The following is a 14,995-nucleotide window of genomic DNA, read 5'->3' as shown; positions in this document are numbered from 1 at the left end:
TGCAGAAGTCAGTCTTCCTGCGCGATTGTTGTTGTTGCTGTTTGTTTCAACTCTTTTCCTTCAGCCAGTGACAACAGCAAATGGTGGCAGCAGACAAGAGAGAGCAGTAGCCGGGGTGCCTTCCGGTGGGACAGCTCTTCTGTCCTTAACCTCTGGGCCCATTGGCCTTACTGGTCCTGCAGGGTTTGTGTAAGTCCTGGACAGCAGCTAGCGTCACAGGTCATGGCCTAGGGAGGAGGACTCTGGACCCTTCAGGCCAGTGCTGCTGCTTCCTTCATTGTCAGTGCTGCAGCAAGGCCACCGCGGCCTCTGCTCTGGCTGCTCCGCCTGGGAATCTCCACCTGTCATGGCGGCCGCCGGGTTCCGCACTGTGGCTCCCAGGACATGCCATTTCTGTGTTCTCTGCCATTGTCAAGACGCCAGCAGTTCTCAGGGCTCCAATGGCTCTGCTCTTCCCTTCCAGTTGTCAATCAGCTGATTTTGCAGTTCTCTTCCTGACTGACAAGCTTGCTCAGCTAAAAGTAAACAAACAACGTCCCCCCCTCCCCCAAAGAAACAAAAACCCAAAGACCACCAAACCAGAAGTGCTTTTATTGGTCCTAACATTGAACATAAGGGAAGTCAGTCAGGACAGCAGAGGACAATCCCAGTCTATGAGGGAACAAAATAGTCATACCCCTAACACTCTCTCCCATTTGTGTATTCAGAGGAAAATAAGTAACAGAGTGTTTATAACAGAACCTAAGAGATTATTGTAGCACTAATTAAGATTTAACTGTTTTTAAAGTAAGGGTTAACACCTTCTGGGTGATTCTCCCCCATCTATAAACCCATTCTGTTGCTATTCTGAAACAGAATCAAGTACTGGGCGAGCTCATCAGCTCTCCTCAAACACCTGTGTATTGTAGCAAATTGTCCACTGACCATTGAATGGTGTTTCCCACTGAATTACAGAATATGGTAAAGGTTATTCTTTTATCGTGAAAAGATTTCACCATTTAGTGACTTAGACTTGGGCTTCAGCTTGTTTTCTAACTCTTAAACTACATATATTCATTCCCCCAAACTCTAAGCATTTCCTGTAACTTAAAAATGTAAATGGCAGATGGTTGAAGAAAAGATAGCTTTAAAATATACAAATGTACAGTTATTTTGGGTTATCTTTCACTAGTAAGAAATTATAGTTTTCTATTTTATGACTTTTAGAAGTTTTAGATGTTTGTGGCTAATCTTTGAGTATTTTATTCCTCTGCAAAAACATGTGCAGTTTTTGTCTGATGGGTGAAAAATCTTTTTATCTGAAACCATGGTTTTTCAGTTTCTTGTTTTAGTGCTGACGATTTTGTCGGGATACTGTTAAGCTATCCTGTGGAGGCTGACTTAGAAATATCTCTGTAGAGTTCTAGAATTTTTGTTCTGTTTTAATGTTAGGGGACTTTTGGTGTCCAAATCATACAATTGTTTTCAAATGTTTTTTTCTTAATTTTAGTGCTTTTAGGCTGTTTAAATTTTTGGAAGAGCTACCTCTCTGCTTATATACTATTGCCTATGCACACACACACACATACATATAGATGTGTACTTTTTACATTTCTTTATTTTCTGATTGTCATTTATCTTTTTGTTTGCTTGTTTGTCTTTGAAATAGGATTTCTATTTGCAGCTCTGCCTTTCTTGGAACTAGCATCATAGACCAATCTGGCCCCTGCCTTCTGAGTGCTAGGATTAAAGGCATGTACCACCACCACATGAATTATCTTTGTTTTTATTTTAAATGCTGTTTATTGTCATGAAGCTATAGCTATAAGTTTAGAATCTAATGTGATTGTAAAAATACAATCACATTAGATTGTAGAAAATAATTTATTTATATTTTATATGTGCTAACAATTCTAATTTATTCCTAGGATATTTTTGTTGGGTTTTTGTTGTGCTCATGTTTCTTTACCTTCCTCTTTGATTCATATTTCTTGTGCTTTCTATAATTTACTTCAGCCATTTGAAATGTTTTTCCATTATCATTATTTTATGTGTATGAGAATAATGCCTGTATGTATGTCTGTGTACCATGCCTTTGCAGTGCCCATGGGGACCAGAAGAGGGAGTTAGATCCCTTGAGACTCAAGCAGCAGGTGGTTATGAATCACTATGTGGCAGCTGGGAATCAAACCTGGGTTCTTTGGAAGAGGAGCCAGTGTTCTTAAATGCTGAGTTTTCTTTCCAGCTCCTACCTTGGCCGCTTTTGGTAAAGGTATATGAATATGATTGAAATATCATGGGTGAAGTGGGACACAGGCTTAGTAATAGAATCTCTAAATTTTCCAGTTGTCATGGGGAGAAGACATACTGTTTGAAAACAATTTCTTTTAAAGGACATCCTTTACTTAGTGGATTCAGAACAGTGCATCTTGGACTTCTTGTAAAGTGATTTGTTTCATCTCTTCAGAGAACAGACTGCAGTGTGTGACTGAACAGGATGGGGTATGGGGTTGCGTCTTTGGAGAAATTATCTGCACAGGCAAAATCATCAACTGTCAGCCCTGGGACGAGGATCTAGTTGAACGTAAGCAGAAAGCAGAGTTGGGGTTGCTCTAGGGCTATGCTATGCTTCTAAGTCTGAGAGCTTCCCCTTCCCTTGCCCAGGGTTTGTAAAGACAGCACTGAGGAGGATGGAAGCTGAGTGGCTAACCCTGAAGACCTAATTGAAAGGGAATTAGAATTAGTGTTACATACGCCGCCTCATGCAACTGGTATATGGTAGTTTTGGAAATTTGCTTAAATCAGTTTTGAAAGAGAACTGTGACTAGAAGGTCAATGGACGTTTTTCTTGAATAGACAACTGGATGACGCTCTTTAGCTACTTACTAATTTGCCACACCATTGTTTTTGCAGTATAGTGGAAATAATCCTTGTGTGTTTCTTAAGAACAAGGATAGAGGTGTGTGTGGTGTGTGTATTTTATCCTACAATAAAATAGTGATTAATTTTATTTTTTGAAATCTAAATTTCTTTACATCTTGAGGTCTTGAGGGAGTGGTTAAGAACACTTCCTGTTTGGGGGAAAACAGAGTTTGGTTATAAACACCTACATTGGGAGGGCTCACAATTCTAGGTCCAGGGGATCTTCTCTTCTCCCTGGACACCCATATGTACACACAGAGACAGAGTTAAAAAATAAGAAAATAAGATTCTTGCCTCTTTCGTGTTGTTTAGTCAGCCTCTCCCTTGACACATTTTTAATTTTTTCCATTTTGTTTCCAGTATCAGATAGGGGATTTAAGAAAATTCTTGTGTATTTATTTATTATCTTATAAACAAAGGACTTACATCACATCTGAAGTATAATTAAAAGCACTATTAATATAATGAAGATGAAGTTTCCTCCTTTGACATCAGTTTAGCTGGCTTTCAAATACACTCATTCAAAAGAGGCATTAGCTATCATGGTAGCTCATCCCTCTTTTTATATCCCTGTGGCTGTATCATCCCCGTGGTCCATTAATCTCTTCCTGCAATACCCTGAAATTGTGTTGGCTATAAGTAATCATAAACTGTCAGCTTTGAAAAGCTAACATTTGTTAGCTTCACAGGCATGAAAAAAACTAGTGATGAGTGAGGTTGTTAAAAAGTCAAATTAAATGTTAATTGATGCAGGGGCACAAAGCATTAAGGCACTTAAGGGTTTATATGTAGGCACTACATTTATTAGACCTGACAAATTGTTCTGAAGAGTTTCCATAGATATTTGGGTTTATAATTTTTTGTACCACTCTTCTCTATGTGAGCATGACAACTCAAAACCAGTTTGAACACTGCTCTCTCATATGAAGCCACAGGCAAGATTGACTCCACTGTATATATTTACAATGTTTTATTTTTAAACAGTGTGGTGATCTAAGAAAAGAATCAAAGAACAGACTATCCTAGAAATTTGCATAAAGAGAAAAGGACATGCACACTCTTGGGGAATTAAAGAGAAGATTCTTTCTTAATCATCTCATACATTTAAATTACTCAAATTTGCATAAATGCTGAAGTGTGAATTGTTACTTAAAAAAAATCCAATTCCTTTCAGACCACTGCTACTTATTCTTGGCTAATGTGGTAAAGTTAAAGGCACAGAAAATCACTGATATTCCTTGGCTGCTTTTCCCAGAGTGCTGACAGAAGAAGTGGCAGCCTGGTAGACTCTCTGTCTGATAGACAGGGCAGAAGTGGGTTGTGATGCTGTGGTGGAGACAGCTTGCATCACTGGCTGCTCATCTACTGCAGACAATAAGAAAGCATTGTGTGTAGCCCAAGACAGATCACATTTTACAGAAATATGGCTCACTAATCAGAACTGGTCCAGAATCAGTTGGAAGTTGGACTGGATTTGGCACTTTTATTATTATTATTATTATTATTACTATTATTGTTATTGTTATTATTTTGGTTTTTTGAGACAAGGTTTCTCTGTATTGTTTTGGAGGCTGTCCTGTAACTCGCTCTTGTAGACCAGGCTGGCCTCGAACTCACAGAGATCCACCTGCCTCTGCCTCCCGAATGCTGGGATTAAAGGCGTGTGCCACCAACGCCTGGCGTCTTGTCACTTTTAAATATGTCACATTTTCACAAACTTGTTATTTATGAAGTAATGGCAGATATGGTAGGAAGAAAAGGGCCATGGCCACCTGAAGTATTCTGGGCGACTAGTGATTTTGGGCTCATCTTGTCTATGGAATATCCTGTGGCCACAAACATGGGAATTCCCATCATAGTCATGTTTTGGGCCACAGAAGGCTCTTTCTTGAATCTTCCCCAGTACAGATTCTCTAGGACTGTGATTTTTCTCATCTGCTCTGTGGGTTCTGATGCTTAGTACCAACAAGCCATTGGAATAGCCTTGCTTTCTTGCTAGGATTTTCTTCTTTTATGATCATAATACATTAGGATTTGTACTTTCCCCCAAAGTAGGGCTCCAGTGAAGCTTTGAAATTGCTGTAAAGAAGTGTGAGAAACATCCAACTGCTAGAAATATGCATGTGCTTGGATGTAAACTTTGAGAAATTAAACAGAATTTGACATATATTACTGAATGACCACATTGTTCTTTACTGAGTAGGGTTTCTAATGTTGTGAAGAGACACCATGACCACAGCAACTCTTATAACAGAAAACCACTTAATTGGGGTGACATATTTTCAGAGGTTTAGTTCATTATCATCATGGTGTGACATGGTGGTGTGCAGACAGACATGTGCTGGAGAAGGAGTTGAGATCCCTACATCCTGACCTAGAGTCAACAGGAACTGAACTGGGAGCACACATGAGACCCCAAAGCCTATCCCACAGTGACACATTTCATCCAACAAGGCCATATATAAGCAGAGCTTTTCACTGGACCTCCAGAAAGCTCCCAAATAACCACAAAGACTTATTATTAATTATAAATGCTTAGCAGATAGCTTAGGCTTGTTATTAACTAGCTCTTACAACTTAAATTAATCCATATTTCTTATCTGTGCTCTACAATATGGCAATATCTTTTATTTGTGTGGCATGTTCATCTGACTTCTTTCTGCCTCTTGCTACTGACTCCACCCTCTTCTACCCTGTGTTCTCTTTTTGTCTCCAAGTCCTGCCTCACCTCTTCCTGTGTAGTTGTTGGCCAGTCAGCCCTTTATTAACCAATGAGAGTAGTACATATTCACAGTGTACCAAAAGACTGTTCCACAGCAGCCACACCCACTCCAACAAAGCCCCACCTCCCAATAGTGCCACTACCCTTGAGCTTATGGGGGCCAATTACATTGAAACTACCACAAATACACAAAGAAATATAAAATATAGTTGCTATCTATTAGGCTCCAACAGCCTACGTAAAAAGGGGTAGTAAGTGAGACAATAGTGCCGTTGTGTCTTGTTATTAAGAAAACTCATCACAGAGGTCAAGTTTTCCAATCTAGGTGTCTGTGATTCTGAAACTCACACAAACATAAGTTAATTTGGACTGTGGTAGCTTCTGTAACAAATATTTTCTGAATTTTCCATGGCTTCAGAGAAGAAATCCTCCATCCTAGAACCCTCACCCAGTGGCTGACAGAAACAGAGATAGATACTCATAGCTAAAAACCAAACTGAACTCCTGCAACCCAGTTACAAAGAGGAGTGATGAGCAAAGGAATCAAGACCAGGCTGGCAAAACCCACAGAGGCAGCTGACCTAAACAAGGGGGAACACATGGACCCCAGACTGATGACTGAGAGGCCAGCATGGGACTGATCCAGAAACCCCCCGTCCCCCAACCTGAGTGTCAGAGAAGATGCCTCAGCAATCTGTGGGACCTTGGAGAGTAGATCAGTATTTATTTCTGGCATACAAATAGACTCTGGGAGCCCGTTCCACGTGGAGGGATGCTCTGTCAGCCTGGACACATCCGGGAGAACCTAGGCCCTGCCAGGGATGATGTGACAGACTCTGAAAATCCCTCCCTGGTCCTCATTCATGCTTGTCACTAAGCATAACTACATGAGGGGTCACCACGGACTTGGTTTCCTCCTTAGTGAAGATTCTGAAGTGACAGCTAAGACCATCAGAATGGACCAAAACACGAAGACCAAGTACACCCCATGGCCTGCTAAAGACGACAAGGCGAGGTGCAGAAGGGACACATGCCCAGGAAAGCAGCCCCGCAAAAGCCAGACACCGGGAGGTGTTAGGGTCACCTGGGGAATGGAGGGTGGATGGAGTGGGTTGGAGGGGTTGGGGGGACTAGGGGGCCAGGAGGAGGGGAGGGTGTGGGAACTTGGAGAAGCATGTGTAAAAAGTTAAATAAAAAATTATTATAAAAAAGAGAGAAGGAATCCTTACTTATAGCTTACAAAATCATCCTGCTCAAATTTCTGGCTTTCTAAGTAGTGATTCTTGCTGGAACCAAACTTCCTCACATCTGATGATTCCATCTCTGTCTGCAAATGTCTCCCAACATGATTGTGGGTTTCTAATTTGAGCTATAGGAGAGTGAAGAGGATCTTCCACGGGAAGTATGCAAGGCACAGTCACACATCAGCTCTGCCTGTGTTCTTTTGGAGGAAACATGCCACAGCCTGCTTCCGTGAGGTTGAGGGAACTGATCCAGGAAGCAAAGGGAATTCAGATGTGTACACTGACAAGTCTCCGCCATGCTCTGCTCTTTTGGTTATCATATGTGTCTAACTAAATTTATCAATAGTTGCTTCATTATCATCTCCTAGTGACAAACATGTTCTAGAACAAGTACCTAATAAAAAGCCCAATGCTTTATGCGTGAAGATGAGTGGATATGTGTACCTGAGTACGTGGCCTCAAAGGCCGGAAGAAGGTGTGGCATTCTTTGGAGTTGGAGTTACAGGTGATCATGAACTGCCTGATACGGGTGCTGGGAAAGGCATCTGAGTATTCTGGAAGAGCAGAACATGCTCCCAACCACTGAGCGATCTCTCCAGCTCAACCTCCTTTAAAATTAAATTTTCTTTAGTTTCAATATTGAGCAAGGTTATAAGACTTATTCCTTGTTTTAATATTACATTATATAGTATAATAAAATAAATGTATATTTCATTTAGGCTTGATTACCAGAGTCAAAGCTTTTCACATCCTTGAGATGGGTTCTGGAATGAGGTCCCTCTGCTGTAAGTTTGGTCTCTAACCCTGGCTACCTACACAGAAAAGAGCTTTATCATTTCCTGAGTGATAGGAGGCTTCTGGCACAGAGCTTCCAAATTCATTGGAAATTTCTTCGATGACAGGAACATCTATTGTTCTAATGAGGCAGGTCTTGGCGTGCTCCTGGATAGTCTCATAGAATCTGGTAGCCAAGAGACCCAATAATGTGATTAGGAGGTTGGGATTTTCAGTTCCATACTCTTTGATCTTCAGGGATAATAAAGGGGTTGAAAGTTGAGCTGATAAGTGTGATTGAATCAGTCAAGATGTGGTGGTTTGAAAGAAAATGGCCCTCACAGAGAGTGGCACTATTAGGAGGTGTGACCTTGTTGGAGGAAGTGTGTCATTGTGGTAGTGGACTTTGAGCTCTCTTTCGCACAAGCTTCCCTCAGTTGACTTCCTGTCAGTTGACTTCTTGTTGCCTACAAGATGAAACACTTTCAGCTCCAGTACCACATCTGCTTGCATGCCTAATGGTCCCCGTCATGATGATAATGGATTGAATTCCTGAAGTTTTAAGCAAGCCACCCCTATTAAATGTTTTCTTTAAAAGCATCGGCATGGTCATGGAGATAAGAGTTGGCATGGTCATGGTGTCTCTTCACAGCAATAGAAACCCAAGCTAAGACACAAGCCCACGTAATAAAGCGATAAACCCCAGAAGGTCAGGATTTTTGGAGCTTTCAGAATGCTGAACACATGGAGATGCCTGGGGGAAGGTTGTTCAACGAGAGGACGGAAGCTCAGAACTGCTATGCGTTGAGAGCACTTGTGTGCGTGTGTGCGTATGAGTGTGTGCGTATGAGTGTGTGTCTTTGAGAGCCAGGTGTTTATTACTCTCAACCATGTTTCATGATACAAGGTATTTTACTGAACCTGGAGTGTGCTCTTCCAGGTAAACTGGCTGACCAGTGAGCCCCTGAGATCTGCTTGTCTTCATCCATAGCTCCTTGTTCCCAGAACTGGGATTACTGATGTACACCACCCTGCTAGCTTTTATGTGTATGTTGGAAATCCAGACTCAGGTCCTCATGTTTGTGTAGCAAGCAGTTTACCCTCTGAGACATCTCCCCAGCCCTCTATGTATTTATCTATCTGACCATTTGTACAATATCCTTTATAATAAATAGATAGAAAAACATAAAGTATCTCTGTGTCCTGTGAGCTCCTCTAGACAAATAATTGCACTCTAGAGCTGGGTCTTTATACTCTTGACTCACAACCAGCAGATGAGAAGTGTAGGCCAGTCCCAAGACTTGTGACTAGAATTTGAAGTAGGGCCAATCTTAGCAATAGAACCCCTAACCTAGGGGTTCTGATAATTTTTCCTAATATGTAGTAGCAAAAATAATATATCCAACCAATGCCTATAAAAATTCCTTGTTTAACATATGCAAAAAGATACATTCATTCCTTTTTGGTGTGTGTGTGTTTCCAGACAGGGTTTCTCTGTAAAGCTTTGGAGCCTGTACTGGCACTCGCTCTGTAGACCAGACTGGCCTTGAATTCACATAGATCTGCCTGCTTCTGCCTCGAAGTGCTGGGAATAAAGGCCTGTGCTGCCTCTACCACCCAGCTAGATACATACACATTTTAATGACCAGAGATGATGTGCTTCATGTTGAGTTTTGTATGGATGGCAATAGTGGCAGGAAAATCAAACTGTGTTTCTTATCTTTTAGAGGACTAGAAGTTGACTTCCTACACCTCTCCAAAGGGAACACCCAGAGACAGCATGTAGTTCATGTTTTTCATTTCTTGCAGAGTAGGTTATTACCATGATATCTGATAGTCTGTGAACTAAAAAGAAAACCCATGACAGCACTCTTCCTCCAAAAATATATTACAGCTGTTATACTCGTGCCACGTGCAATGGTAAACTAAAAACTTCTGTGATCAAAGTGGAGTAGTGAGAAAGACAGTTGAATCTGGTCCACAGCCCCTGATGACCTATAGCAGTAGGTATATTGAGGATTATTCAGCCTGTAAAAGAAGTTAATTTGTTGAATTTCGATTCTAGTATATGGATGAGATTCCTTGTCCTGTTCTTCAAAGTTGTGGATTCCATTGGGTAAGAAATTCTTCATTGTTTATTATCATCATATTCCCAGAAGACGTGAGTCCGGAAGTCACTAGTTACTGATGCAATCTTACTGTATCCAGGTACTATGGTAAAGCAAGCACACAGAGGACTTTGAAAACCAGACCCAGCTTCTTTGGCATTATATTTATCTCAGAAACTTAGTAGGTGTCTGACTTATTTGTTTTTCACATGCTCCAAAAGTTCTTACCAAACACAGTTTGCTTTCACCTTCCTTTTTCTTGAAAATATATACAATGGAACTTCTTGTCCAGGGCATTACTGAGATCAAGCCTGCTTTCCTATTCCTTGTTAAACAATGTTGAGACCGCACAAAGATAAGTTAGCTGTTTGCTCTAGGGCATTCTTGTTCCTGAAAGGTAATGCTGTGAAAAATTAATACAGCTACTTGTCGCAGCTTTTCACCAATGTCATTATTCTGCTGTGTCCAGTAAATCAAAGCTTTGAAAATCCCTGAATACATTTTACTTAGCTAACACCTATCATGAATTATAGAGATGTCATGGTCACTGTTTGTTTACCCTCAGTATTGATCAGAGGTTTGCCAGTCAAAAAACTAAGGTGTGATGATCTAGAAAAAGAACCTTGACTTTTGTTTGACTTTACTCCTATGATGAGAAACCTCATTGTGGGATCTCACATTAAGAATTTTTGTCTTACTACTCACTGAAAGACTTTGTAGTTCCTAACACCAGCAGTCATTGAGAATAGCCAGGAGGAATACATGAAATCTTAAATGAAAAATGCCTTTGCTCTCAGAGTCCTTTGAATTTTCTATGTTTTGAGGCATTTTCATTGGCCTTAATGGTATTGTTTGTTACTCCATGAATGTCATGAGGGAACTAACCTCATTAGTAATGGATTAACACATCCATGAACCCGCAGCTAATGGGCTCGCTCCAGCAAGGCCTTGTGGTATTTGAGTGAGAAATGTCCCCCATAGGCTCTTGTGTGTACTTACTCAGTCTTCAGTTGGTAGTGCTATCTGAGGTGGAAACTTGATGAAGGAAGTCCATCATTGGTGTGGGCTTTGAGGCTGCATAGCTTTGTCCTGTTTCCAATTTTCTCTCTGCTTTCTGTGTGTGGACAAAAAAATGATCAGTCAGCTTGCAGCTTATGATGTTGTGCCACGGCTGCCATGATAGACTCTATTCCTTTGGAACTGTAAGCCAAAATAAACACTTTCTTCTGTAAGGCTTTTGTTTGTTTGTCTGTTGTTTTTGTCATTGTGTTTTATCACAGCAATGGAAAAGTACTTAGAATAGGCCTCATGTAGATAATTTGAGGATTTTCTGCAGAAGACAATCAACTGAAAATAGACCACAAGTCTTCAGTAAATTGATCAAAATGACAATTACATGAAACAGACAGCTTCTGTTCAAGACCCACAGAACAAGATCCAGCCAATCATAGCTATGGAAAACTTTGGTCTTCAGGCTCTTGTTTATAATATTCATATATTATACATTGCCTTAGGTTTCTAGATTTACTGATACACCATTGTGTTGGGGACTGCTAGAACCTTGAACAAAATGGAGTCTGTCAACCGTTTCTTGGCCTTCTGACTACGTGACTGCGAGCACACATGCCCTTGAGACAAAGGAAAAGGCTAACCATAAAAGTTAAATTTACACAGGGCAGCCCACCCACCTAGCCAGGGGGAAGTACCCTTACAGAGTAATTGTCTTTGTTAACAAAAGATTAAAGTGTTCCGTTGAATACTTCCTACCCCTCCCTAATTCCTGCACCTGACTTACGCTGACAAGCATTTGTGGAATGCAACTAATGACTGATGGAAAACTACAGCTTTGTCTTTACCGTATTTGGTGTATATTTGAATTGAGACTTGATTGACATGCTTGTACCACCCCCTGAGGTCCTTCCTCTATAAGTTCCAGCGCGCCCCAAAAATAAAGGCTCTTGATCAGCGAACGTTGTCTTGAGCCTGTTTCCTTTAACCTCGTGAAGTTCACTTTCCAGATCGGATCTGCTCGTGAAGGCCCACCAAATTAGTAGCGACCCTCATCACCTCACCCCCACGGGTCGGGGGTCCCTTCCCGGGGGTCGCACCATTGCTCCCCTCTTACACCCTTAAATCACTCATTCTTAGTTCTTGTTCTCTTCACCACTGTCAACCTAGTATATCTATTTTGTCTGTCTGTCTATATGTCTTCTGTCTATCCATCTATCACCTATCTATTCACTTTTTACATAAATATATATAAATAAAAGAAAAATATATTTTCACTTATACTTTAACCAACACGCACACACATTTTTAAAAGATTCATGAAGAAAATCTCTTATTAGTGCCAGTTTTAATAGAGAGTAGTTTGTTTGTTTGGTTTCAACTACTAAACAACTGCTTGCAAACAGTGTAGGTAGTTCCATGTACTGATGCTCTAGCTTCTATAAAATGGCCCTTGGACATATGCCTTCTAGGATTAGATTAATCAGATTTAGATGTATTCTTGAGGGAGTATTTTCAAGACAGATTAATGCCCTTGCTGGAAAAGGTGTTAGAATGTCACCCTTCTTGCTTTCTTCTCCTCAGCTGGAGACAAAGGAAGAACAGAAGAGGGTTCTTTTTAGAACCCAAAGATAGATACTTAGATCTTAGATTTCTTTCTTTCAAATCTGTGAGAAAACAAACTTATCTTGCTTAAGCCATCCAGTATATAGTATATTGTGATGGTCACCCAAACTCAATACAATGCCAAGCCAATTTAACTCTTGACTTTCAAGAAGCCTCACTGAAGCATCATCTCATGCCAACTTACTGTAGAGATCTGCCTCATGGTCATCTTAATTTAAACCTAACCATATGATACTAACCTACTACTAGTGAATTATAGTTAACAGGTATAAAATATACAGCCCTAAGCATACTCTCATTTAGAAAGAGCGACTCCCACAAAATACTACTGCACTTGTGCATGAAATCTATTCTGATCACTACCTAAGAACTGGATAGCAAGCTTATTATTATCTCCGTAGCTGATTCTGGAGACTTCTTACTGTCACCTGGGCTCTATTTTGATAATAATGTTTTTGTCCCTTTGAAAAACCAAGCCAAGCCCAAACAAAATCAAGTCTCGTTAGAATAGTCTGGAGAATGACTTGAAGAGAAAGTTATTAACTGAAACCAACAGGCTATCCATGTTCTATATTACTTGGACATTCTGTTCTGTGCTTTTGAATGGACCAGTTATGGGTTTAGACATGTACCCCACTCCCATTTAAATAGCATGTCTTTAGTTGTTTGCTCCAGAAAATACTTTTCAGGAATGCAGACTTGGTAGCAGCTACCTTGCTTATTAAGTACAATACCTTGCTCAGCAAGGCTGCTTCAAGGTTGTTATTTTGCTGTGCCCATCCATCCAGATTTGCATGATCTGTGGCAGGTAGTTGCTGTATAATACTTATCTTACAATCACAAATTTACTCAGGCCTTACAGATTCCCTATGAGCCTTAGAAATGCCAGTAGTTTAGCAAACATATTTATTTGATCATTGTATATCTCTAGTGGTGTTAGTAGAGGGAATTCAATATATCTTGCTTGTGTTGTCAATTTTATGGGACTATTTTTAGTGTATCTGGAACACTTGTAGGCTTACATGGAAAGGGGATGTTTTCAATTTGGTTTACTTAGAGCTAATTAACTGAGCAATCATTATAAGCTATGATACTTCAACACCATCTTTGTCTATTATTTTCTTGAGTAGGGTTTTCTGGCTTTCCAATTCTTTAAGGACTTCCCTTCCTTCAGTTCTTTTTAAATCCCTAATTCTTTCTTTTGCTAATCTCCTTATTTTTATAATTTGCAGAAAGAAGAATCTAAAAGTAACCATCATTCTAACGTTTTGCAACCGTTCTATCCAGATCTATAGACTCAGTAGACACATGTAACATAAGTCTATATCCACTCAGTTTCCATCTTCAAAGTCAACTTTTTTGCTTTTGACTGTCAGAAAACTAGTTAAAACTATTTCTGATACAAGTTTCTGAATCTGTTTGAGAAATGTCAACAGTTAAACACAAAAACTGAAAATGCTGGTTGATAAACTGTGCACATTGCAGAACACTCCCGGGAGACTCTGCAGCACTTGTTAGACAGGACTCTTCCCTTTATAATGCTCAGACCTCTAATGGCTCCACCATCTTCAGTTTCTTCCCTTCAGGATGGATGTGACAATGAAGAAGGAAAGTATGTAGGGTTTCACATGGGAAGTGTTTAATGTAGTAGGCAGAAATGTCACATAATCAAATGCTCAAAATACTGCAAAGAAGGCTGGGAGATGCAAATTATCTATAAGCCCCAGGAGGAAAGGAAATGAGCTCATCTGTCTCTGCTACAGTTATGTGTTTTTAAGCATACAGACAGTACCAGACAATAGATGAATGTGTCAGAAAGGGGGATGGAAGAGCTCAGCCTAGGATGGGCTGAGGAAATGGATGCTGAAGGGCATCAGTTAAGGACTGGATTGGCAGAGACACCATCCATGATACATGTGAATAGAATACACCAAGGTGAACACAGGGATTGTGGAGTTGCTTTCAGAGAGAAGAAAATGTTCAGGGGCAAACATGACTATCCCCTGTTTGTGGGATAGTGAAAAGATTTTCTGGATATTAACAGGCTTATTTTAGAAATAAAAAGAATTGAAGATGACTAGGGAATCTGGGCTGGAATAGAAAGAGACCTGATTAAGGCTAATAACTCATTCCGTGCTATTTGAATGGTATTGGCCAGCTCAACTACTGCCTACTTACAATTTTTTCTCCTTCAGCCTGCTGCCTCTATTTTAGCATCTTGTGTTTCCATTTAGATAGAAGGGAATACTGGATGAGGAAGAGATACACAGGCTCTGAAAAGGGACCAGATTATGAGTATTCATCTTGTTCACCCAAAGCTAGTGATTTCAGGGTTTTGGCTTGGGTACACATAGTGATTGATAGCATGAGTGTTGGTTACAGAAGAGGTGTTATTGTGTACAAGCTAGTGAAAACAGAATACCCAGCTCGAGGTGATTAGAAATCTAAGATAGGTCATTCAAAATTGCACATACTAAAAATGCACAGCCAGAGGAGGTCGTCAGCTGTCTTCCTCCATCACCCACCTCCACATGAGAGAGGAGAGCTCAGGGAACCTGAAGCTCTTCAGATAAGTCAGCAAGCTCGGGGGTCCACCTGCCTCTTCCCCAGAA

The 14,995-nt window shown here is 40.5% G+C and overlaps 1 pseudogene; it reads right to left on the bottom strand.

Annotated features, from left to right (window-relative positions):
- Window positions 1-213: 213 nt before the first annotated feature.
- Window positions 214-14,995, bottom strand: part of LOC101833941 — a 39,729-nt pseudogene continuing 24,947 nt past the window's right edge.

Source organism: Mesocricetus auratus, unplaced genomic scaffold, assembly GCF_017639785.1.
Source record: "Mesocricetus auratus isolate SY011 unplaced genomic scaffold, BCM_Maur_2.0 Super-Scaffold_100009, whole genome shotgun sequence".
Taxonomy (NCBI): domain Eukaryota; kingdom Metazoa; phylum Chordata; class Mammalia; order Rodentia; family Cricetidae; genus Mesocricetus; species Mesocricetus auratus.
The sequence above is the reverse complement of the archived record's forward strand: the minus strand, read 5'-3'. Positions and strand labels throughout refer to the sequence as shown.